Source organism: Pristiophorus japonicus, chromosome 20, assembly GCF_044704955.1.
Source record: "Pristiophorus japonicus isolate sPriJap1 chromosome 20, sPriJap1.hap1, whole genome shotgun sequence".
In the NCBI taxonomy this organism is placed as follows: Eukaryota; Metazoa; Chordata; class Chondrichthyes; family Pristiophoridae; genus Pristiophorus; species Pristiophorus japonicus.
The window spans coordinates 54,501,442-54,524,740 of NC_091996.1; the positions used below are offsets into that span (position 1 = coordinate 54,501,442).

The 23,299-nt window shown below is 44.8% G+C and overlaps 1 protein-coding gene across 1 annotated transcript in view; it reads right to left on the reverse strand.

The window, feature by feature from the left end:
* The window catches only part of brinp1 (bone morphogenetic protein/retinoic acid inducible neural-specific 1), a 242,986-nt gene that overhangs the window by 211,392 nt on the left and 8,295 nt on the right, over positions 1-23,299 (reverse strand). The window lies entirely within an intron of this gene.

Genomic DNA, 23,299 nt, shown 5'->3' on the forward strand with positions numbered 1-23,299 from the left:
GGAGCTTAAATCCACAACCTTCTGATTCATAAGCTCATTGCTACCACTGAGCTACGCTGATAGATGCACATTCCATACCTCAAATGTTAAACGTCTGATTCATCAAATGTCACTTTTAGATTTGTTGAAATGTAATGTTTCAATATTTCCACCAATTCTCTTCAATTCACAAAGCACTACAAATTGGATAGAAATCTGTCCCTTTTTCAGTAAATCTTTTCTTGGGTCACCAGTACTTCAGTATCTCTCCAGCAATCTCTAATCCTGAGTATTTGGTGTCCTCTGACATGTTTCCTAGTCCTGGATCCTGTTCAGAGCTCAAACCGGTTGCGACAAGTGCCAATTGGTCAAATACCCAATGTACCAAAAAGTAACAAATGTTACTGACAGAAGGATCTCACCCTTATTGAAGGCCATTTCACTGCTGCCTGTGCCTGATTGTCCTGCACCACTTATCCCTTGTCTCTCTTCCAGCTTTACACTGTCTGCATATACAGTCCAACATTCCTTAACAAACCAAAACCTTTGACATAAGAAGAATAACTTCCCTTCAAACAGAAATGATGTTCAACACAATCTCATCGTACAGCTTTTAGCTACTGAAGTAATTGGTATGGAGGCATCTTGAAAAGTCTCATGAAGTCCTTGAACGTGTTATTACATAGCTTTTGTTTTTTATGCTATGCAGGACTTGTGTTAGCTGGGGTCTCATTTCAAGTGTCTTCATTCCACCTGTATCTGCAACTGGAAGTTTAGCTTCTGAATTGATCAGATTTTAATTCACTGGAGCTGCTTAAAAGCAATGAATTAATGAGGACCAGTAAATATTTGAAATCAGCAAGCAACACCTTTGGATTAGAACCAACTTTGAACTTCACTCCTCAAATTAGTCGCCATTGAACTTTAGAAATATTTCCTTGCAGTCAAATTTTTATTAGCACAGTATCTAATAATCCTTGATCCAAATTGATTTGCAGCCCACAAGGTTCAATCAAGGGTCTGCTCAGATTAGAAGTATCAGTCTTCTGTGGCGTGCACAGTGCGGATTTCGCCCCTACGGGGCACAACGGACTTGATTTTTGCAGCGCAACAGCTACAGGAAAAATGCAGAGAACAGTGCCAGCCCTTATACATGGCCTTCTTCGACCTTACAAAGGCCTTTGACACTGTCAACCGCAAGGGCCAATGGAGTGTCCTGCTCCGTTTCGGTTGCCCCCAAAAGTTCATCCATCATCATCCTCCGCCTGCTCCACGACGACATGCAAGTCGTGATCCTTACCAACAGGTCCATCACAGACTCAATTCACGTCCGGACCGGGGTCAAACAGGGCTGCGTCATTGCCCCAACCCTCTTCTCAATCTTTCTCGTCGCAATGCGCCACCTCACAGTCAACAAGCTCCCCGCTGGAGTGGAACTAAACTACAGAACCAGTGGGAACCTGATCAACCTGTGCCATCTCCAGGTCAGATCCAAGACCACCCCAACCTCTGTCGTCGAGCTACAGTACGCGGACGACGCCTGCGTCTGCGCACATACAGAGGCCATACTCCAGGACATAGGCAACATATTTACTGAAGCGTACGAAAGCATGGGCCTTATGCTAAACATCCGTAAGACAAAGGTCCTCCACCAGCATGTCCTCACCGCACAGCACTGCCCCCTTGTCATCAAGATCCACAACGCAGCCCTGGACACAATGGACCACTTCCCATATCTCGGGAGCCTCCTATCAACAAGAGCAGGCATCAACGACGAGATCATACACCGCCTCCAGTGCGCCAGTGCAGCCTTCGATCGCCTGAGGAAAAGAGTATTTGAAGACCAGGCCCTCCAAACTGCCACCAAGCTCATGGTCTACAGGGCTGTAGTAATACCTGCCCTCCTGTATGGCTCAGAGACATGGATCATGTACAGTAGACACCGCAAGTTGATGGAGAAATATCACCAATGATGTCTCTGTAAGATCCTACAAATCCCCAGGGAGGACAGGCGCACCAACATCAGCGTCCTCACTCAGGCTAACATCCCCAGCATTGAAGCACTGAAACATAGAAACATAGAAAATTGGTGCTGGAGTAGGCCATTTGGCCTACATCATCATTCAATAAGATCATGGCTGATCATTCCCTCAGTATCCCTTTCCTGCTTTCTCTCCATACCCCTTGATCCCCTTAGCCGTAAGGGCCACATTTAACTCCCTCTTGAATATATCCAATAAACTGGCATCAACAACTCTCTGCAGCAGGGAATTCCACAGGTTAACAACTCGCTGAGTGAAGAAGTTTCTCCTCATCTCAGTCCTAAATGGCCTACCACTTATCCTAAGACTGTGTCCCCTGGCTCTGGACTTCCCCAACATTGGGAACATTCTACCGGCATCTAACCTGTCCCGTCCTGTCAGAATCTTATAGGTTTCTATGAGATCCCCTCTCATCCTTCTAAACTCCAATGTATAAAGGCCCAGCTGATCTAGTCTCTCCTCATATGTCAGTCCCGCCATCCTGGGAATCAGTCTGGTGAACCTTTGCTGCACTCCCTCAATAGCAAGAACGTCCTTCCTCAGATGAGGAGACCAAAACTGAACACTATATTCCAGGTGAGGCCTCACCAACGCCCTGTACAACTGCAGTAAAACATCCCTGCTCCTGTACTCAAATCCCCTAGCCATGAAGGCCAACATACCCTTTGCCTTCTTCACCGCCTGCTGTACCTGTATGCCAACTTTCAAGACTGATGAACCATGACACCCAGGTCTCGTTGCACCTCCCCTTTTCCTAATCTGCCGCCATTCAGATAATATTCTGTCTTTGCGTTTTTCCTCCAAAGTGGATCACCTCACATTTCTTCACATTATACCACATCTGCCATGCATTTGCCCACTCACCTAACCGGTCCAAGTCACCTTGCAGCCTGTTAGTGTCCCCCTCACAGCTCACACTGCCACCCAGTTTAGTGTCATCCGCAAACTTGGAGATATTACACTCTATTCCTTCATTTAAATCGTTAATGTAGATTGTAAAGAGCTGGGGTCCCAGCACTGAGCCCTGCGGCACTCCACTAGTCACTGCCTGCCATTCTGAGAAGGACCCGTTTATCCCGACTCTCTGCTTCCTGTCTGCCAACCAGTTCTCTATCCACGTCAGTATATTACCCCCAATACCATGTGCTTTGATTTTGCATACCAATCTCTTGTGTGGGACCTTGTCGAAAGCCTTTTGAAAGTCCAAATACACCAAATCCACTGGTACTCCCTTGTCCATTCTACTAGTTACATCCTCAAAAAATTCCAGAAGATTTGTCAAGCATGATTTCCCGTTCATAAATCCATGCTGACTTGGAGCGATCCTGTCACTGCTTTCCAAGTGCACTGCTATTTCATCCTTAATAATTGATTCAACATTTTCCCCACTACTGATGTCAGGCTAACTGGTCTATAATTACCCGCTTTCTCTCTCCCTCCCTTTTTAAAAAGTGATGTTACATTAGCTACCCTCCAGTCCATAGGAACTGATCCAGAGTTGATAGACTGTTGTAAAATGCTCACAAATGCATTCACTATTTCTAGGGCCACTTCCTTAAGTACTCTGGGATGCAGACTATCGGGCCCCAGGGATTTATCAGCCTTCAATCCCGTCAATTTCCCCAACACAATTTCCCGCCTAATAAGGATATCCTTCAGTTCCTCCTTCTCACTAGACCCTCGGTCTCCTAGTACTTCCGAAAGGTTATTTATGTCTTCCTTTGTGAAGACAGAACCAAAGTATTTGTTCAATTGGTCTGCCATTTTTTTGTTCCCCATTATAAATTCACCTGAATCCAACTGCAAGGGACCTACGTTTGTCTTCACTAATCCTTTTCTCTTCACATATCAGTAGAAGTTTTTGCAGTCAGCTTTTATGTTGCTGGCAAGCTTCTTCTCGTACTCTATTTTCTCCCTCTTCATTAAACCCTTTGTCCTCCTCTACTGAATTCTAAATTTTTCCCAGTCCTCAGGTTTGCTGCTTTTTCTGGCCAATTTATGTGCCTCTTCCTTGGATTTAACACTATCCTTAATTTCCCTTGTTAGCCACAGTTGAGCCACCTTCCCCGTTTTATTTTTACTCCAGACAGGGATGTACAATTGCTGAAATTCATCCATGTGATCTTTAAATGTTTGCCATTGCCTATCCAGCGTCAACCTTTTAAGTATCATTTGCTCGTCTATTCTAGCCAATTCACGCCTCAAACCATCGATGTTACCTTTCCTTAAGTTCAGGAGCTTAGTTTCTGAATTAACTGTGTCACTCTCCATCTTAATAAAGAATTCTACCATGTTATGGTCACTCTTCCCCAAGGGGCCTCGCACAACAAGATTGCTAATCAGTCCTTTCTCATTACACATCACTCAGTCTAGGATGGCCAGCTTTCTGGTTGGTTCCTTGACATATTGGGCTAGAAAACCATCCCTAATACACTCCAGGAAATCTTCCTCCACTGCATTTGTACCAGTTTGGTTTGCCCAATCAATATGTAGATTAAAGTCACCCATGATAACTGTTGTACCTTTATTGCACGTATCCCTAATTTCTTGTTTGATGCTGTCCCCAACCTCACTACTACTGTTTGGTGATCTGTACACAACTCCATCTAGCGGTTTCTGCCCTTTGGTATTCCGTAGCTCCACCCATACAGATTCCACATCATCCAAGCTAATGTCCTTTCTTACTATTGCATTAATTTCCTCTTTTACCAGCAATGCCACCCTGCCTCTTTTTCCTTTCTGTCTATCCTTGCTAAATGTTGAATACCACTGGATGTTGAGTTCCCAGCCTTGGTCACCCTGGAGCCATGTCTCCGTGATGCCAATTACATCATAACCGTTAACTGCTATCTGTGCAGTTAATTTGTCCACCTTATTCTGAATACTCCCCGCAGTGAGGCACAGAGCCTTCAGGCTTGTCTTACTAACACACTATGCCCCTTTAGAATTTTGCCGTAACGTGGCCCTTTTTGCTTTTTGCATTAGGTTTCTCTGCTCTCCACTGTTACTTTTCTTCTTTCTATCTTTTGCTTCTGCCCCCATTCTACTTCCCTCTGTCTCCCTGCATTGGTCCCCATCCTCCTACCATATTAGTTTAACTCCTCCACAACAGCAATAGCGAACACTCCCCCTAGGACATTGGTTCCCATCCTGCCCAGGTGCAGACCGTCCAGTTTGTACTGGTCTCACCTCCCCCAGAACCGGTTCCAATGTCCCAGGAATTTGAATCCCACCCTTCTACACCACTCCTCAAGCCAAATATTCATCTGAGTTATCCTGCGATTCCTACTCTGACTAGCATGTGGCACTGGTAGCAATCCTGAGATTACTACTTTTGAGGTCCTACTTTTTAATTTAACTCCTAGCTCCCTAAATTCGTCTCTTAGGACCTCATCCCGTTTTTTACCTATATCGTTGATACCTATATGTACCACGACAACTGGCTGTTCACTCTCCCTTTTCAGAATGCCCTGCACCCGCTCTGAGACATCCTTGACCCTTGCACCAGGGAGGCAACATACCATCCTGGAGTCTCGGTTGCGGCTGCAGAAACGTCTATCTATTCCCCTTACAATAGAAGCCCTGATCACTATAGCTCTCCCACTCTTTTTCTTGCCCTCCTGTGCAGCAGCCACCCACAGTGCCATGAACTTGGCTGCTGCTGCCCTTCCCTGATGAGTCATCCCCTCCAACAGTATTCAAAGTGGTGAATCTGTTTTGCAGGGGGATGACCGCAGGGACCCCTGCACTACCTTCCTTGCACTGCTCTTCCTGTTGGTCACCCATTCCCTATCTGGCTGTGTACCTTTACCTGCGGTAAGACCAACTCACTAAACGTGCTATTCACGTCCACCTCAGCACACTCGATCAGCTCTGCTGGGCAGGCCACATAGTTTGCATGCCAGACACGAGACTCCCAAAGCAAGTGCTCTACTCGGAGCTCCTCCGTGGCAAACAAGCCAAAGGTGGGCAGAGGAAACGCTACAAGGACACCCTGAAAGCCTCCCTGATAAAGTGCAACATCCCCACTGACACCTGGGAGACCCTGGCCCAAAACCACCCTAAGTGGAGGAAGTGCATCTGAGAGGGCGCTGAGCACCTCGAGTCTCAATGCCGAGAGCATGCAGAAATCAAGCGCAGACAGCGGAAAGAGCATGTGGCAAACCAGTCCCACCCAACCTTTCCCTCAACGACTATCTGTCCCACCTGTGACAGAGACTGTGGCTCTCGTATTGGACTATTCAGCCACCAAAGAACTCACTTCAGGAGTGGAAGCAAGTCTTCCTCGATTCCAAGGGAGTGCCTATGATAATGATGTGCATGCAGTTTTCTCAGCAATTCAGCTAATGCGGTATTCCAAGGCATTTGTGTACGGTATCAAACTACTGTCCTCATAAACAACATATCAACAACAACTTGCATTATATAGTGCCTTTAGCGTAGTAAAACATTCCAAGGTTCTTCACAGGAGCGATTAACAAACTAAAGTTGATGCCGAACCACATAAGGAGACATCACGAAAGGTGACCAACACCTTGGTTAAAGAGGTAGGTTTTAAGCAGCGTCCCAATGGAGAAGAGAGAGAGATGGAGAGGCGGAGAGGTCCAGTGAGGGAGCTCAAGAGCCGAGGGCCTAGGCGGCTGAAACCACCGCCGCCAATGGTGGAGCGGTGAAAATCGGGGATGTACAAGAGGCCAGAACGGGAGGAACACAGACATCCCGAAGACCTGTATAGCTGGAGGAGCAGCCAATGTAGGTCAGCGAGCACGGGGTGATTGGTGAACGGGACTTGTGTGAATTAGTATACGGGCAGCAGAGTTTTGGATGAGCTCAAGTTTATGGAGGGTGCAAGGTGGCAGACCGGCCTCTAGAGCATTAGAATAGTCGAGTCTAGAGGTAACAAAGGCATGGATCAGGGTTTCAGCAGCAGATGAGCTGAGGCAGGGATGGAAAGTAGCAATGTTACGGAGGTGGAAGTAGGTAGTCTTGGTGATGGAGCGTATATTGGGTCAGAAGTTCAGCTTAGGGTCAATAGGAAGCCAAGGCTGCGAACAGTCTGGTTCAGCCTCAGACAGAAGCCATGGAGAATGCAAAATGCTACAATCACAGGAATAAGAAGCAGGAGATAAAGGATCAGTGATGAAAAAAAATTAATAGAAACATCAGCACACCACTGTGAGGTAATTGTGCGTCAAGGGTACTTTACAATACTAACGAGTTCAGCTCTGATAATACAACATTTATTAGTTAAGTCTCATACTGTAAGCCAACTTTATCTGCACTGATATTGCATTCAAGTTATATGGAACTAGCAGCTAAAATTTTGCAATTAAGAGTTTCAAAATGAAATTGTCGTTGGAACTCATTCTGATGTTTATAAACACTGATGTTGCTCTCGTGACTTCCAATCTTCAATCTTTGCTGTGGCCTTGACCTGCATAATTGTTATATGTGTCTCTAATTCTCCAGCCAATAAATGGCATCAATAACAAAAGGTTCTCCAGGTAATAACACTGATTTTGTGTGCCTTTCTTCTGCACACCCCAGCAGCAGAGCAACTTCATTTATTCAGCTGTGAAATAGCAATATAAATATATGAAGGGCAATATACGTTCTCACCAAAATGGAGAAGTAATGAATTTAGTATCTCGGGAGCTTTCCGAGCGGATACCTAATCCTTTTTCAATTGACAATGAAAATTGCAAAGCTGCAGTATATTCTTCCGTTTGCCCACATCAGCTGCCTTCTCAGCTGCCAAAAACGTTTTATACAAAACCTGCTCTGAACACATCATTCACTTTTCCTGCAATGACGGAGCTCTGTGTTGACGTATTAAATCCTACAGATGACAAACGGCTCTCGGTGGATAATGGCTTGTGTGTCTTCAAAATCCTTTCCGAGAAGCGCATAAATATTCTGCAACAATACATTTAAAGGGGAAGGAAGAATTCTCCAGATAAGAATTTTTGTAAGCCCTCCCTTATTAGGTACTTAAATTGAAACACAGACAAATATATAGCACAGTGTTTTTCAGGATTGTTTTCCCTCAAAGAGGTCAGCCATGTTGTGTCTCTTTGCTGATAGGAGCTTCCGCAATGCCAGTGGTGGGAAGAAAGCCCCCCCTCCCAAATATCCCAGGACAGCTCCATTGATCGCTGAGGGGGTCACGACTCTCTGCTGGTCATCCATCACAGTGTCCTTCCCATCAGTGGAGCAGTCTAGTTGTAAGGAGACCCCACATGACTTTCCTTGATTGAGATGAGAAGATCGTCAAGCTTTTGTTTTAATCAGTGTATTTTGAATGTGCAACTTAGCATAAAGAAGTGCCTACCCTAGACTTTTCTCCCTCCTTCAACTTCTTAGAATATTATATGGGAAGTATATGAGCAAGCAAACTGAAGTGAATGAGTATAGACCACATGCTCCTGTAAGCTAATCATTCTGCAGCGACTACAATTTCTTCCAATGTTCCTTCGGGGCCTAGATCATCTCCATTGAAACTTCATCTGAAAACCTGCACATCAAGAAAACAAGATTACTGCAAGTTTAAAGGGGAAGAAATTATTTCAGGAGAAAAAAATTATTTTTGGGTCTATGTTTTAGTAGAACCCTGAAAACAAAATAAGGCAGTAATCCAATTTGGAGGTCCAAAAGATGAGCCTATGTACACAAACGTCAATATGTTAGGGGAGCATTTGAACCCCTCTTGTGACCTTAACCATAGAGGTTTACAGCATAAAAAGAGGGCATTTTTCCCATTGGGCTGAAATTGGCCTTTGGGACCTGCTGATTCGCGATCACCCATTTTGCATTACCGCGCAAGACCGATTTCACCCTTTTTGTGTCTGTGCCAATTCTTTGCTCGAGCAATCGGAATTGAATCCCACTGCCCTGCTCTTTCCCTGTATTGTCCTCTGCTTCAAGTATTTGTCCAATTTTCCCTGAAAAGATGCAATAGTATCTACCTCAACCACTCCCTGCAGCAAAACATGATCCAACAATTCTCTGAATGAAGAGATTTCTCCTAACCTTTAATAATCTTCCCTTTTCACCTCTTCAAAACCCTTCATAATTTCAAAAACTTTATCATATCATATCTCAGTCTTCCCTACTCCACTCGAAATATTCCCAGTATCCCAAGTCTTCTTCATAACTATAGATTCCCATCCCTAGCATTATCCGAGTGAATCTAGGTTGTATGTGTTCTATACTTTAATGTCCTTTTAATGGGCTCAAGTTTCGGACCCCAGCTAGAACAGCGCACATCGGAGAGGCCCGCCTAATTTGTAGAACAGAAATTGCGCCAAATATTTACCTCACGATTCTCTGATATCTGTAGACCCGTTTCCAGCTCGGCGCGGCGCAGCAGGAACTGCTAGGGGCGGAGCTACAGCCCTGCGCCAAAAACAGTGCCGGCAGCTGAGCACATGCGCAGTGGAGTCTGCGCGCATGCGCAGTAGCTCCTGGCCCTCCCAGCGCATCCCGTGTCCGGGCGACGACCCTATCCCTGGCCGAAGGGACGTCGCACCTATCCCGGGCCGAGTGGCCAGACAGCCCTTACCTCTTCCGCGGCAGCCCACTCGGCATCTCCTGGGGGCAGACCCCACCCTAACTCCTCTTCGTCGGCAGGCCCCTCCCTGCCAGCATCTTGCTGGGGGCGGGCCCTGCCCGAAGTCCTGGGTGGCGGTCCAGCATCTCCTGGGGGGGCCTCGTCCCAGCAGGCTGTTGGAGGGCTCCCGGTGCTGCAGTAGGTGAGTAAAAACTTTTAATTTTATTATTTATTGATTGATTTTCTATTATTTTTTTTTTGTATTTTTTTTTTGATTGATTTATTGGTTGATTTATTGATTTATTTATCATTTCTTATTGATGATGGCTCTTTATTTGTAAAAGTGAAGTGTTTAATGCTTGTAAAATCCCCTAACTTCACTCTAACTTCCCTTCCCCCCACATCTCTCGCTGCCTGCGCCTAATTTATAAAGTATAGGCAAGGTTTTTCTGAGTGTACAAAAATCGACACTTACTCTGTTCAAAGTTAGTTTGGAGTAAGCTTTTACTGCCTAAATTTGCAAAACAGGCGTAAGTGGCTGGTAACGCTCCCTTTTGAAAAAAAAACTGTTCTAAAACAAAACTATTTTAACTCACTAGAATTGAAGCAAACTAAATGCTGAGAATTGCAATTTCTAAGATACTCCAATCTAAACTAGTTGCTCCAAAAAAATAGGAGCAACTCGAGCCGAAACTTGAGCCCTATAATAGGACACTCAAAATTGCATTTGTTTCTTTAACTGTGGCCTGCCCATTATTTTGCACATCAACATTACTTCTTTACGCTTACGCTCTGTGCCCCTATTTGCAAAACCCAAAATACTCTTAGTCTTTTTCACTTCCAGGTATCTATTATCTTATAATTAATCCTGCGGAACTGTTCTATGAGATGATTGCCTTGTGATTGCTCCTGGATCTTTCATTTTCTCTACATAAACATCATTTTCTCTACATAAACATTTGAACCTATTAAATCTATTCCTGCCTTTTAATTAGGGGTGCCAAACCTTCAGGATTGTTCTGCAGTCTCCCGGAATGAAAGATTAATCTCCAGAACACTGCTGCAAACAGCCGAGGGTAAAAATCATCGAGGCATAAATAAAAGTGCTTTTTTCATTTTCTTTGAATACTTTTATTTATTAGTTATAAAAAATATTAGAGATGGCGAAGAAAGGGTGTGTGACTAGGTAGGGCACTTGGAGGCAAGAAGTCATGTGGTAAAACCACCAGGGATACATCCAATCAGACAGCATCTGTGGAGAAAAAGCAGAGTTAACGTTTCGAGTCGTTAACCTGAAATGTTAACTCTGCTTTCTCTCCACAGATGCTGCCTGACCCGCTGAGATGTCCTGCATTTTATTCCAGATTCCAGCATCTGCAATAATTTGCTTTTGTATACATCCAATCAGAATTGCAGTCCCTACTGATAGTGGCTGCCAGGTCTCCACCATTGCCCAAAGCGACCATCTGACTCAATGACTGATAACTGCTTTGGCACTCATTCATGAGCAAGTGTTAATTATATTTAAAGCTTAAGCGAAGTTCAGGTTATAACTGTATCCCCGAAAGGAGATACAACTTTGAAGTAACTCCTAGTTTTTTATTTTGATGCAGGCGTAATATGCACATTGTTAAGATTATGAGGTTGGTTTTGTTCCATTTTTAGGTCGGTTATTTGCCAACAGCTTGCATTAGGGAAGATGCCAACAGCCAGTGAGCACAGTGTAGTTGATGCAAGATGACATCCATGCTGAAGAATTAAATATTACAATGTAATTACTTTTCATGTATAATTAAGGAATACAAGAGTCTTGAGAACAATGAATGTCCTCAACTTGATTTTTTGATTAAGCAACTGCTGTCATGGAAGAATGACCTCACTAAGTTTGGCAATTTTTAGTTCTTTACAACATGTTGTCTCCTTACCCATCTGATGTTTCAATGAAGTATATGCCTCCTGGAAGCTCCTTACTTTTCCCTCGCAAACTGTACAGCTATTGCTCGTGCAGCAAGACAGGTAATAGGGCAAAACGGAGGGAAGACTGGTGACGTTCCAAGTGCCTAGGGATGGAACCAAGCGCTTTTCCCTGGGCTGAGAATGCTGGGATGCTCACATTATCAGAACCTTTCCTACCACAATGCAACAGCAAGGTCAACGGGACCTGGTACTGAGAAAGGGAAGAGAAACATTAGGCAGGCAGGAGATGTTTTAAGAAAGAGACATGCTTCAGCGAGAGGGAGAAAGATATCAATGGAATGAATATTGAACAAACAAAATGGGACAGAGTGTCTGCCTAAAGGAGAGGAAGAGGGGAAAAGGTTAGAGACGTGGAAAAGGCTGAAGGAAATGGGGGTTGACTCCCTCACTCATCAAATCCACATCCTTTTCAAAACTGAAAAATCATCAGAAATCCTGCAGGAATATTTAAATGTGCTGATTTAAAGATTTAAACCTTTCTGAAGTAAAACAAGGGCAAAACAGCAAGAGCAAAGATCATTTAACATCTACTAATGAACTCTATAATCTCAGAATATTCACGATGGTTATGCACATATATATGAAGAGAGAGAGAAGGTATGTGACTGGAACACATGGGATGGGAAGTGAGCATGAGAGAGTTGCAGAGGAATACACTGCAGTCTGGGCTGATTAGGATCAGCTATTCTTCCCTCATTACCACCACTGACATCCAAGATGACAGATGGCTAGCAGGGGGTTACGAGGGAATAATTCAATTAAGCAGCTATTGAACGTCAGCAGAACCCAGAGTTTGAAGTGCTGCTTTTAACTCACTCCCACACATTTATTCTTCTTTTTAATATATTTACACATTTCATTTTGATTAGAAACAAAAAATAATTTGTATTCCTTTTTCTGATGCCTTTTCAAGTAGAGTTACAAAGACAAAAAAAATAACAATTACAATAATGTAGAACTTTAGAAATACAGGACATTAATTGTCAACTACTATTAGTATTCAGAGGTTTTCCTTGCATCCCGGACAGTGTTTTTAGGGAAAATGCACAATGTGTATGTGTAAAGCTCATGTCAAGAAGTATACAAACATGTACATTGACTCTCTGTGCCCCAAAGCAACAATTTCAAGATCCTTGAGCTCACATTTAAATCACTCCTTGGCACCCCTCCCTATTTTTGTAATGTCTTCTAAACTAATGTCCTTGTGCACACCCTCCATTCCTCTGATACCAACTAGCTTCTCATTCCCTTCTCCCTCCACTGTCCGTGCCCACTCCTCCAGCTACTATGCACCCATTATCTGATGTCCCTCATTCAGCAATTCTGTTTTGACACCAAGCTCAATGCTTTCACCCACTCCTAGCATCTTTCTCTCCCTTCCTCTCAGTGTCAAATTTATCTATTTTGTCTTATAACACTGCAGTGAAGCACCTTGGGATAACACTGCTGTGAAGCGGCTTGGAATGTTTTACTATGTTAAAGGTGCTATATAAATAAAAGTTGTTGTTGTTGCGCCACATGAGTAATGTATAAACCATTGGTAATTTAAAGTATTTTAATGCCATTTGAGTATAATATATGAATGATGTAATGTTATGTAGTTAATTCTGGGATCATGAAATCTTATTGTAATGCCATACAGTTTCTGTTAGTTATATGTCCCGTCTGTCGGTGATATTTATTGCAGTAGTGTTGCTCCTCCTACATATGCCTGCGCACCGTAAGCATTCTTATGTCACCCTGGCCTCCCTTTCTCTTCTACTAACCTCAATTATGTTTTCCAGTTCCCCAGGGGCATCATAGGAACGTGGAGGCCACTGGAGCGTCACTTCTTTTAGAACAGGTCCTCCTAACTACAGGTGACGAGACCACGGAGGAAGATGATGAGCATCAACCATACTGCTCAGCGCAGGTTGAGTCGGCAACTCAAGGGTCTACTGTACCTGTGGCCACGTCCTCATCAATTGATGAAGTAGCAGGGCCAAGCGGCTTGCAGCAGGGCACCCAGAATGGTCCAGCGCCTACGCTGACCCCACGGAGATTGGTTCGGTGAGGTAGGCATGCGCAACGAAAGGCGGATGTCAACCTGGACATGGTCACACTGTCGAGGATGAGCATCAACATTGGTTGAGAGATCCTCCAGGCGATTGGTGGGTTGACCGTTAACATTGCCGTACTCTCTGCGCATATTTCGGAGGAGGTGGCGCAGATGGTTGCGGCAATGCGGAGAGTGGCTGATTCCGTTGATGCCATGCGTCAGATGTTGGTCTTGGGATACAGCACTCCCCCCCACCACAGCAGCAGCGCTCGAGGTACCCTGCTGCAAGATGGCTTGGTATTAATACGGGTGGAAAGGGGGAGTGTAATTGGAAAAGGGGGGTGTTAAGACCGGTGCGGGGGGGGGGGGGGGGCGCGGGTGGTTGGTTGGTAGAGGCAGAGGGAAGCATGGCCACAGGTAGGATATTTTTCATGGTAGAGGGGGCGGGGCGTTATTCTTGTTATTAAATTGTTGACTGTTGGCGGGGTTGTTATTGTTATTAAAAATGTGTTGATTGTTGGGGGGGTGTTTGTGTCCTGTTATATTTTAATTGTTATTGAAAAATTATTGTCATGGGAGTTATTGTTATTAAAAATGTGTTGACTGTTGGGGGTGGGAGGAAGGGAGATGGGTGTCTCTATTCAATTATTTATTTCATGTATATGTTTGGTTTTTCACTTTTATAGTTTGTTCAAAATTTTTTTTTTAAGTGTTACATTATTAAAATGTTTTATTTAACTTACAATTGTTGTGCAGTTTCTTCTAATAACAGAAGGTTAAACATCAATACAAGGGTTGCAAACAATGACCAGGCCAGGCCAGGATGAACCGTAATGTAATGCAACTATAAATGTCACCAACGTAACTTCACGCAAAGCATTCATTTTTGAGCTGTTAACGCAACAATCTTGCAGCTGCGTAACTACCACAGGGCTTTTCCTGTGGTGTAGCGGGGGGGGGGGGGGGGGGGGGGGTGGAGGAGGGGGCATTGGTTCATCTCCAGGCTGATTGTCCTCCCAGAGGTCCTCATCCTCCTCCTCTCCTGCCTCCCCTCTCTCCTGAGGTGGACCGACAGTCCCATCTGGCAGTTTTTGTCCCCGCCTGATAGCTAAGTTATGCAACATGCAGCACACCACAATGAACTCAGCAACCTGCTCAGGGTGGTATTGTTGGTTGCCTCCTGAGTGGTCTAGGCATCTGAAGCGCTGCTTCAGCACTCCAATTGTCTTTTCGACGATATTGCGTGTGGCTATGTGGCTTTCGTTGTAGCGCTTGTTGGCTTCTGTCTGAGTCTTGTTGTACGAGGCCCCTTGGGGAAGAGTGAACATAATATGGTAGAATTCTTTATTAAGATGGAGAGTGACACAGTTAATTCAGAGACTAGGGTCCTGAACTTGGGGAAGGTAGCTTCAATTGTATGAAAGGTGAATTAGCTAGAATAGACTGGCGAGTGATACTTAAAGGATTGACGGTGGATAGACAATAGCAAACATTTAAAAATCACATGGATGATCTTCAACAATTGTACATCCCTGTCTGGAGTAAAAATAAAACGGGGAAGGTGGCTCAACCGTGGCTAACAAGGGAAATTAAGGATAGTTTTAAAGCCAAGGAAGAGGCACATAAATTGGCCAGAAAAAGCAGCAAACCTGAGGACTGGGAAAATTTTGTAATACAGCAGAGGAAGACAAAGGGTTTAATTAGGAGGGGGAAAATAGAGTATGAGAGGAAACCTGCTGGGAACATGAAAACTGACTGCAAAAGCTTCTATAGATAGGTGAAGAGAAAAAGATTAGTGAAAACAAACGTAGATCCCTTGCAGTCAGATTCAGGTGAATTTATAATGGGGAACAAAGAAATGGTGGACCTGTTCAACAAATATTTTGGTTCTGTTTTCAGAAAGGAAGAAACAAAACCTTCGGAAATATTAGGGGACCAAGGGTCTAGTGAGAAGGAGGAACTGAAGGATATCCTTATAAAGCGGGAAATTGTGTTAGGGAAATTGGTGGGATTGAAGGCCGATAAATCCCTGGGGCCTGATAGTCTGCATCCCAGAGTACTTAAGGAAGTGACCATAGAAATAGTGGGTGCATTGGTGATCATTTTCCAACAGTCTATCAACTCTGGATTAGTTCCTATGGACTGGAGGGTAGCTAATGTAACACCACTGTTTAAAAAAGGAGGGAGAGAGAAAATGGGGAATTGTAGACCGGTTAGCCTGACATCAGTAGTTGGGAAAATGTTGGAATCAATTATTAAAGATGAAATAGCAACACATTTGGAAAGCAGTGACAGGACCGGTCCAAGTCAGCATGGATTTATGAAAGGGAAATCATGCTTGACAAATCTTCTGGAATTATTTGAGGATGTAACGAGTAGAGTGGACAAGGGACAACCAGTGGATGTGGTGTATTTGGACTTTCAAAAGGCTTTTGACAAGGTCCCACACGAGAGATTAGTGTGCAAAATCAAAGCACATGGTACTGGGCGTAATGTACTGACGTGGATAGAGAATGGGTTGGCAGACAGGAAGCAGAGAGTCGGGATAAATGGGTCCTTTTCAGAATGGCAGGCAGTGACTAGTGGAGTGCCGCAGGGCTCAGTGCTGGGACCCCAGCTCTTTACAATATACATTAATGATTTAGATGAGGAATTGAGTGTAATATCTCCAAGTGTGCAGATGACACTAAACTGGGTGGCGGTGTGAACTTCGAGGAGGACGCTAAAAGGCTGCAGGGTGACTTGGACAGATTAGGTGAGTGGGCAAATGCATGGCAGATGCAGTATAATGTGGATAAATGTGAGGTTATCCACTTTGGGGGCAAAAACACGAAGGCAGAATATTATCTGAATGGCAACGGATTAGGAATGGGGGAGGTGCAACGAGACCTGGGTGTCATAATTCATCAGTCATTGAAAGTTGGCATGCAGGTACAGCAGGCGGTGAAGAAAGCAAATGCTAGGTTGGCCTTCATAGCTAGGGGATTTGAGTATAGGAGCAGGGAGGTCTTACTGCAGTTGTACAGGGCCTTGGTGAGGCCTCACCTGGAATATTGTGTTCAGTTTTGGTCTCCTAATCTGAGGAAGGACGTTCTTGCTATTGAGGGAGTGCAGCGAAGGTTCACCAGACTGATTCCCAGGATGGCAGGACTGAAATATGAGGAGAGACTGGAACAACTGGGCCTTTATACATTGGAGTTTAGAATGGTGAGAGGGGATCTCATAGAAACTTACAAGATTCTGACAGGACTGGACAGGTTAGATGCGGGAAGAATGTTCCCGATGTTGGGGAAGTCCAGATCCAGGGGACACAGTCTTAGGAGAAGGGGTATGCCATTTAGGACTGAGATGAGGAGAGACTTCTTCACTCAGAGAGTTGTTAACCTGTGGAATTCCCTACAAAAGTGCGTTGTTGATGCCAGTACATTGGATATATTCAAGAGGGAGTTAGATGTGGCCCTTACGGCTAAAGGGATCAAGGGGTATGGAGAGAAAGCAGGAAAGGGGTACTGAGGGAATGATCAGCCATGATCCTATTGAATGGTGGTGTCGGCTCGAAGGGCCAAATAGCCTACTCCTGCACCTATTTTCTATGTTTCTATGTTTCTATTTCTTTCGCAGGGGGGTCATGAGCCAGCTGGCCAAGGCCATATCATTTCTGGTCATGAGGCAGCTGGCAAGGTCATATCCTTTATCCCCCAGCATCCAACCATGACCTCATGGCTGACACTTACAGGTCAGACACAGTGCTTTCACGAAAATTTACTGCCATGATTATTTGCTTGTGGTCGACAACGAGCTGCACATTCTGGGAGTGAAATCCCTTTCGGTTATGGTAAACCTTTGCATCCTCTTAAGGTGCTCGCAGGGTGATGTGCATACAGTCTATTGCACCCTGCACCTTGGGATAGTTTGCGATTCTCGAGAACCCCAAAGCCCTCTCACTCTGTGCCTCCCTGGTCATAGGGAAGTTTATAAAGTCCATCCTACGAAAGCGCATCAGTCACCTGTCGAATGCAGCAATGTGTGGCGTGCTGAGAGATACCGCAAATGTTGCCAGCTGAGGCCTGAAAGAAGCCTGATGCATAGAACGAAAGTGCCGCAGTAACCTTGACCTCAACGGGCAGTGTGATCCTGATGGTGCTGATAGGCTGCAGATCTCCCTTAATTAGCTGGCATATCTCACTGATGACCTTTCGGAAGCGCAGCCTTCTAACGCACGTGTTATCGGATAAGTCCAGGTATGATAGCTTATCCCTGTAAATGTGTGGGTGTAAGGTCTCCTCCTCCTCAGCAGTCTGCCGCCTCTTTTATTGGGTACATAATGCTCTTCAGTGAACCTTCTCCCATCTCTATTCTGCAACATATGAGTAGTCATCAATACTGGCTGAGAAATTACAGGCCCCATTATTAGAAGTGCTCTAATCTGTCTTCAAAATTCTTAAATTGTCCTCAACAAATACAATATAAACTCAAGATTGACCACAATGTGATTAGATGATTCTCAAAATTTTAAAACGACCTTGAAATCACTCAGGAATTACTTCAATGTTCCCATCAACTTGAAGCAGCCTTTTATTAAACTTCCTCTGATTTACAAAATGGCGTCCATACCGCCATACGCCGGGTTAAGATCAGGTGAGTGCAGCTTTTTCTTTAGCGTCTTTTTGGGTGGGCGATCATTTGGCCGATATATGGGCGAAATGCCGAAAGTAGCGCTCGGCGATAATCTGGGTGGTATTTGGGTGTTAGTTTCCATTATAAACAGTCTTCTGGGCCTCGCACGAGTGATGACATCAGATTTTATTTTTTTTAAATGGGCGGGCAGCTCAGCTCATTCCTAGCGGTAATTGTATGCCGAAAGTTCCACTGGCGATAAATGGGCGATAATCGGACAGCGGTTTCCATTTATAATCAAATATGGGTGTTAAACTCAATCTCAGCGTTTAACTAGGCGATAAATGGGTAGATATATACCGAAAGTCTGGCCTTAGAATCTTACAGCAAAAAAAGGACACTCTGCCCATTGTGCCTGGCTCTTTGAAAGACCTGTTCAATTAGACCTACACCCCCACTATTTCCCTGTAGCCCTGAAAATATTTCCTTTCCAGTATTTATCCAATTCCCGTTTGAAAATTACTATTGAATCTGCCAGATCATAAAAACTCGTTGTGTAAAATAAATTCTGTTGATCGCCCCACTGGTTCTTTTGCTAATTATCTTAAAACAATGTACTCCGTTTACCAACCCTCTTGCCAGTGGAAACAGTTACTCCTTACTTACTCCATCAAAACCGTCCATAATTTTAAAAACTTTTATCCAATTGTCCCTTAACCTTCTTTGCTCGAAAGAGATCAATCCCAACTTCTCTAGTCTCACCACATAACTGAAGTACCTCACTTTCACTGGCACAGAGTTGGGCTATTTGCCAACTGCTGCCCAGCACTTGCCCAGTAAACTCTTACAGTTGGTAAAAGCAGGCACAGGGCCTGTTTCACCAGCATAAGGGTTAATATAACTCTTAAATTCAAAATTTAAAAATAAAAAATGATACATAATTAAAATTAGCTTATGCAAATATTGTCCCAATTAAAATGTTTAAAAATACAATTTTTAATTGTATCAGTTGTAATTAAGGGACTTTTAATTAAATTTAAAATTTTGTACATTTATTTGAATTGTTCAAATTATTTAATTATTTGGATGTCATGAAGGGATTCCGTTAGGAAATAACTGCAATGGAATCCTTCTTTCTCATTGGAGAAACAGGACCTCAAATCTGGCACCAAGCTTATGGTCTACAGGGCTGTAGTGATATCGCCCTCCTATATGGCTCAGAGACGTGGACCATATACAGTAGACACCTCAAATCCCTGTAGAAATACCACCAACGCTGTCTCCGCAAGATCCTACAAATCCCCTGGGAGGATAGATGCTCCAACATCAGTATTCTCGATCAGGTCAACATCCCCAGCATCGAAGCACTGACCATACTCGACCAGCTCCGTTGGGCGGACCACATTGTCCGCATGCATGACACAAGACTTCCAAAGCAAGCACTCTATTTGGAACTCCTACACGGCAAGCAATCCTCAAGTGGGCAGAGGAAAAGTTTCAAGGACACCCTCAAATTTCCTTGATAAAGTGCAATATCCCCACCGACACCTGGGAATCCCTGGCCAAAGACTGCCCTAAATGGAGGAAGAACATCCGGGAGGGCGCTGAGCACCTCGAGTCTCGTCGCCAAGAGCATGCAGAAAACAAGCGCAGGCTGTGGAAGGAGACGCGACAAACCAGGCTCCCCACCCACCCCTTCCTTCAACGACTGTCTGTTCCACCTGTGGCAGAGACTGTAATTCCCATATTGGGCGGTACAGTCACCTGAGAACTCACTTTTAGAGTGGAAGCAAGTCTTCCTCGATTTCGATGGACTGCCGATGATGAAGAATATGTTTCAATGAAGGAGCCCTCACATGGCAGGTCAGGTGACATGAAACCTTGCAATCAGCACAATCACATAATTAGTGATAAGATTATTTATATGTACATGGGTGGTGGGGCTGGGTTGTATTTTCAACAAAAGCATGGACCCACGAGATGTGCTTTCCCCATTAAATTCCACTTCCTTCACATTAACCCTTCTGATGGCATCCACCAGCTTGATGCCAAGAGGAGCATTTTATTCAGACTTGACTATTGCCAAGTGAACAACTGTTCCTTTTTTTTCTTTGCTGAATCCAAGGTATCGCTTTCAGCAACAAGTGGCTGCCAACCACAGGAAGTGCAGCTTACGCCAAACGAGCCTCACCTCCTCATGCCATCACTGATCAATCGGATATTGTGACTCCGAGATTGCTAACTTGCTGAAGGCACATTCCATGTGACAACTCCTCAATTTGATACATATTGTAAACAGTACTGACATGTAACAAATACAGGCTGGCAAAAGCCTTTGATGTTTCCTTTTCTGTGGGCCATGGAATAAAGAAAGCGCATTGGGATCTGACACGTGGTATTACGAATTGTAATTCCCCTGGAGATGAGTGGCTATTTGCTCGAGTAAAGATGCTCACTCACATTACACTGACTTACATCATGATCAGCTGACCTACTGGGCCTATCATTTATTTATAAAAAAGGAATATTTGTTTCAGTTATAAAATAATTGTTTGAAATATTAGATAAAATCAGTTCCGATCCCTGTTTTCAAATCATTCTATAGCCTTGCCACTCCCTATCTCTGTAACCTCCTCCAGCCCTATAACCCTCCGAGATCTCTGCACTCCTCCAATTCTCGCCTCTTGAACGTCCCCGAATTTAATCGCTCCACCATTGGTGGCAGTGTTTTCAGCTGCCTAGGCCCTAATCTCTGGAATTCCCTCCCTAAGGGCTCAATTTTCCCCAGTGAATTGCGCCGTTTTTTTGCAGCAGGCGTTTTTCTTTTGCCTAAGTTAAAAAAAACAGTTTCCCCAATCAATTTGCACCAGCGTAACTCAGTTAGTTGCGATTTTTTTAGGTAAGTTTTTTTTTCAGCCACCCGCGCCAATTCTGGCCATTTAGGCAAGTTTGGCCAGCAGCGAGTTACTCCACTTCTTCTTAGGCCGGCGTATGTGGCCGCTGCAGCAAAACCTTCTGGAGAGTTAAAGAAATCGGCGCAGGTAAGGAAATCGGCGTAGGTAAGGAAATCGGCGTAGGTAAGTGCAGCAGATGCCCAGACAGCAGCAGCAGGAAAGATAAGAGGGGGAGAGAGATGTGGCGGGAGGGGTTGGGCAAAAGAGAGAGGTGGGGGGAGGGCGATAGGGTGGGAGGAACCCTTTCGGGTGTAGTTAGGTGCGTGGACTGGGAGGGAGGAGGCCATTCGGCCTGGGATAGGGGCGGGGAAGCAGACTGAGAGGCCATTTGGCCTGGGCTAGACGCGGGGGAGCGCACTGGGAGGCCACTCCAGGCCAGGGTCGGATGGGGGAGCGGACCTGCAAGACACTCGGGGCCAGGGTCGGGCAGGGGAACGGACAGGCAAGCCCTTCGGCCAGGGCTAGGAGCGGGGAACTGGGACCGGCAAGGCATTGGGTGCGGGGGGGGGAAGCTGGAGCTGGAGCTGGCACCGGCAATGTCCTCGGGGCGGTCTAGGTATGCAGACCGGCAAGCACTTCGGCCAGGGTGGGGGAGCGGGACCAGCTTTGATATTTGGAGGTAACTTGCTGCAATATATTTTAATGTGTTTTTAAGTTGATGCAATGTGTTTTAATGTGATTTTAAATTGATGCAATGTATTTTAATGTGTTGGGAGCTGGCTGTATGTTTCACTTTGCAGCCTCAGCGCACATTGTGTCCCTGGTTACCGTGGCAACCCGATCTTTTTGGTGCAGTTCAAGGCTCCACCCCCAAAACTAAAGGACAAGTTAAGCCACGCCAAAATGAAGAAATCCAATGGCGAAACTTAGAACATTTTTTTTGGCATACTTGGGCCCCCAAAAAATGGGCGTAACTCTTCAAAGAAATTTGGGTGTCGAGGTACACAAATCACTGAAAGCTCATGGGCAGGTACAAAAAAGTAATCAAAAAGGCTACTGGAATGTTGGCAAACTTCTCTTCATCTATTCGCCAATATCACTGACATACTGGCCTTGATCCCAGCCATTACACCAGGTTTGTGTCCACCGGTGCATTCCAATCCTGACTCTGCTGGATGTTGCAGGGTTGTGAGAGTGCACATTATTTGCAAGGGGCAGAAATTGCCTATGCCACTACAGGCACATGTTCAGAGCCTGCCCACTCCAGGCGTAATGTAGGGAAGCGTAGCAGCCTACCTGTGCACAGCAAGGTCCCACAAAATAACAACGTGATAAATGACCAGATAATCTGTTTTTAATGATGTTGGTTGAGGGATAGATATTTGCTTGGACACCGGAGAGAGCTCCCCTGCTCTGCTTCACATAGTGCTGTAGGATCATTACATTCACTCGAGAGGACAGACGCTGTGCTGTAAATTAGCTGCCGCATTTCCTACATTATAACAATGACAAAAGTAGCTCCTTGGCTGTAAAGCACTTTGGGATAACCTGAGGTTGTGAAAGGTGCCATAGCAATCAATACATGTTCGTCTTTCTTTCAATTTTATCAATTACTATTTTTCTTCTCATTCATTTTTTCTTCCATTTTTATCCTGAAGGCGTTGTCTTCATATTGGGGTAGAGCTCCACATGCACCAGATGCCCTCTGATGCTCTGCCTGAAGGGCATGAGTCTGGACAATGAATATCAGCAGATTAGTTGACTACAGGGATTTATGAAAGGGAAATCATGCTTCACGAATCTTCAGGATTTTTTTGAGGATGTAACTAGGAGAGTAGACAAGGGAGAACCAGTGGATGTGGTGTATTTGGACTTTCAAAAGGCTTTTGACAAGATCCCGCACAAGAGACTGGTGTGCAAAATCAAAGCGCATGGTATTGCGGGTAATGTACTGGCATGGATAGAGAACTGGTTGGCAGACAGGAAGCAGAGAGTCGGGATAAACGGGTCCTTTTCAGAATGGCAGGCAGTGACTAGTGGAGTGCCGCAGGGCTCAGTGCTGGCACCCCAGCTCTTTACAATATACATTAACGATTTAGATGAAGCAATAGAGTGTAATATCTCCAAGTTTGCGGATGACACTAAACTGGGTGGCGGTGTGAGCTGTGAGGAGGACACTAAGAGGCAGCAGGGTGACTTGGAC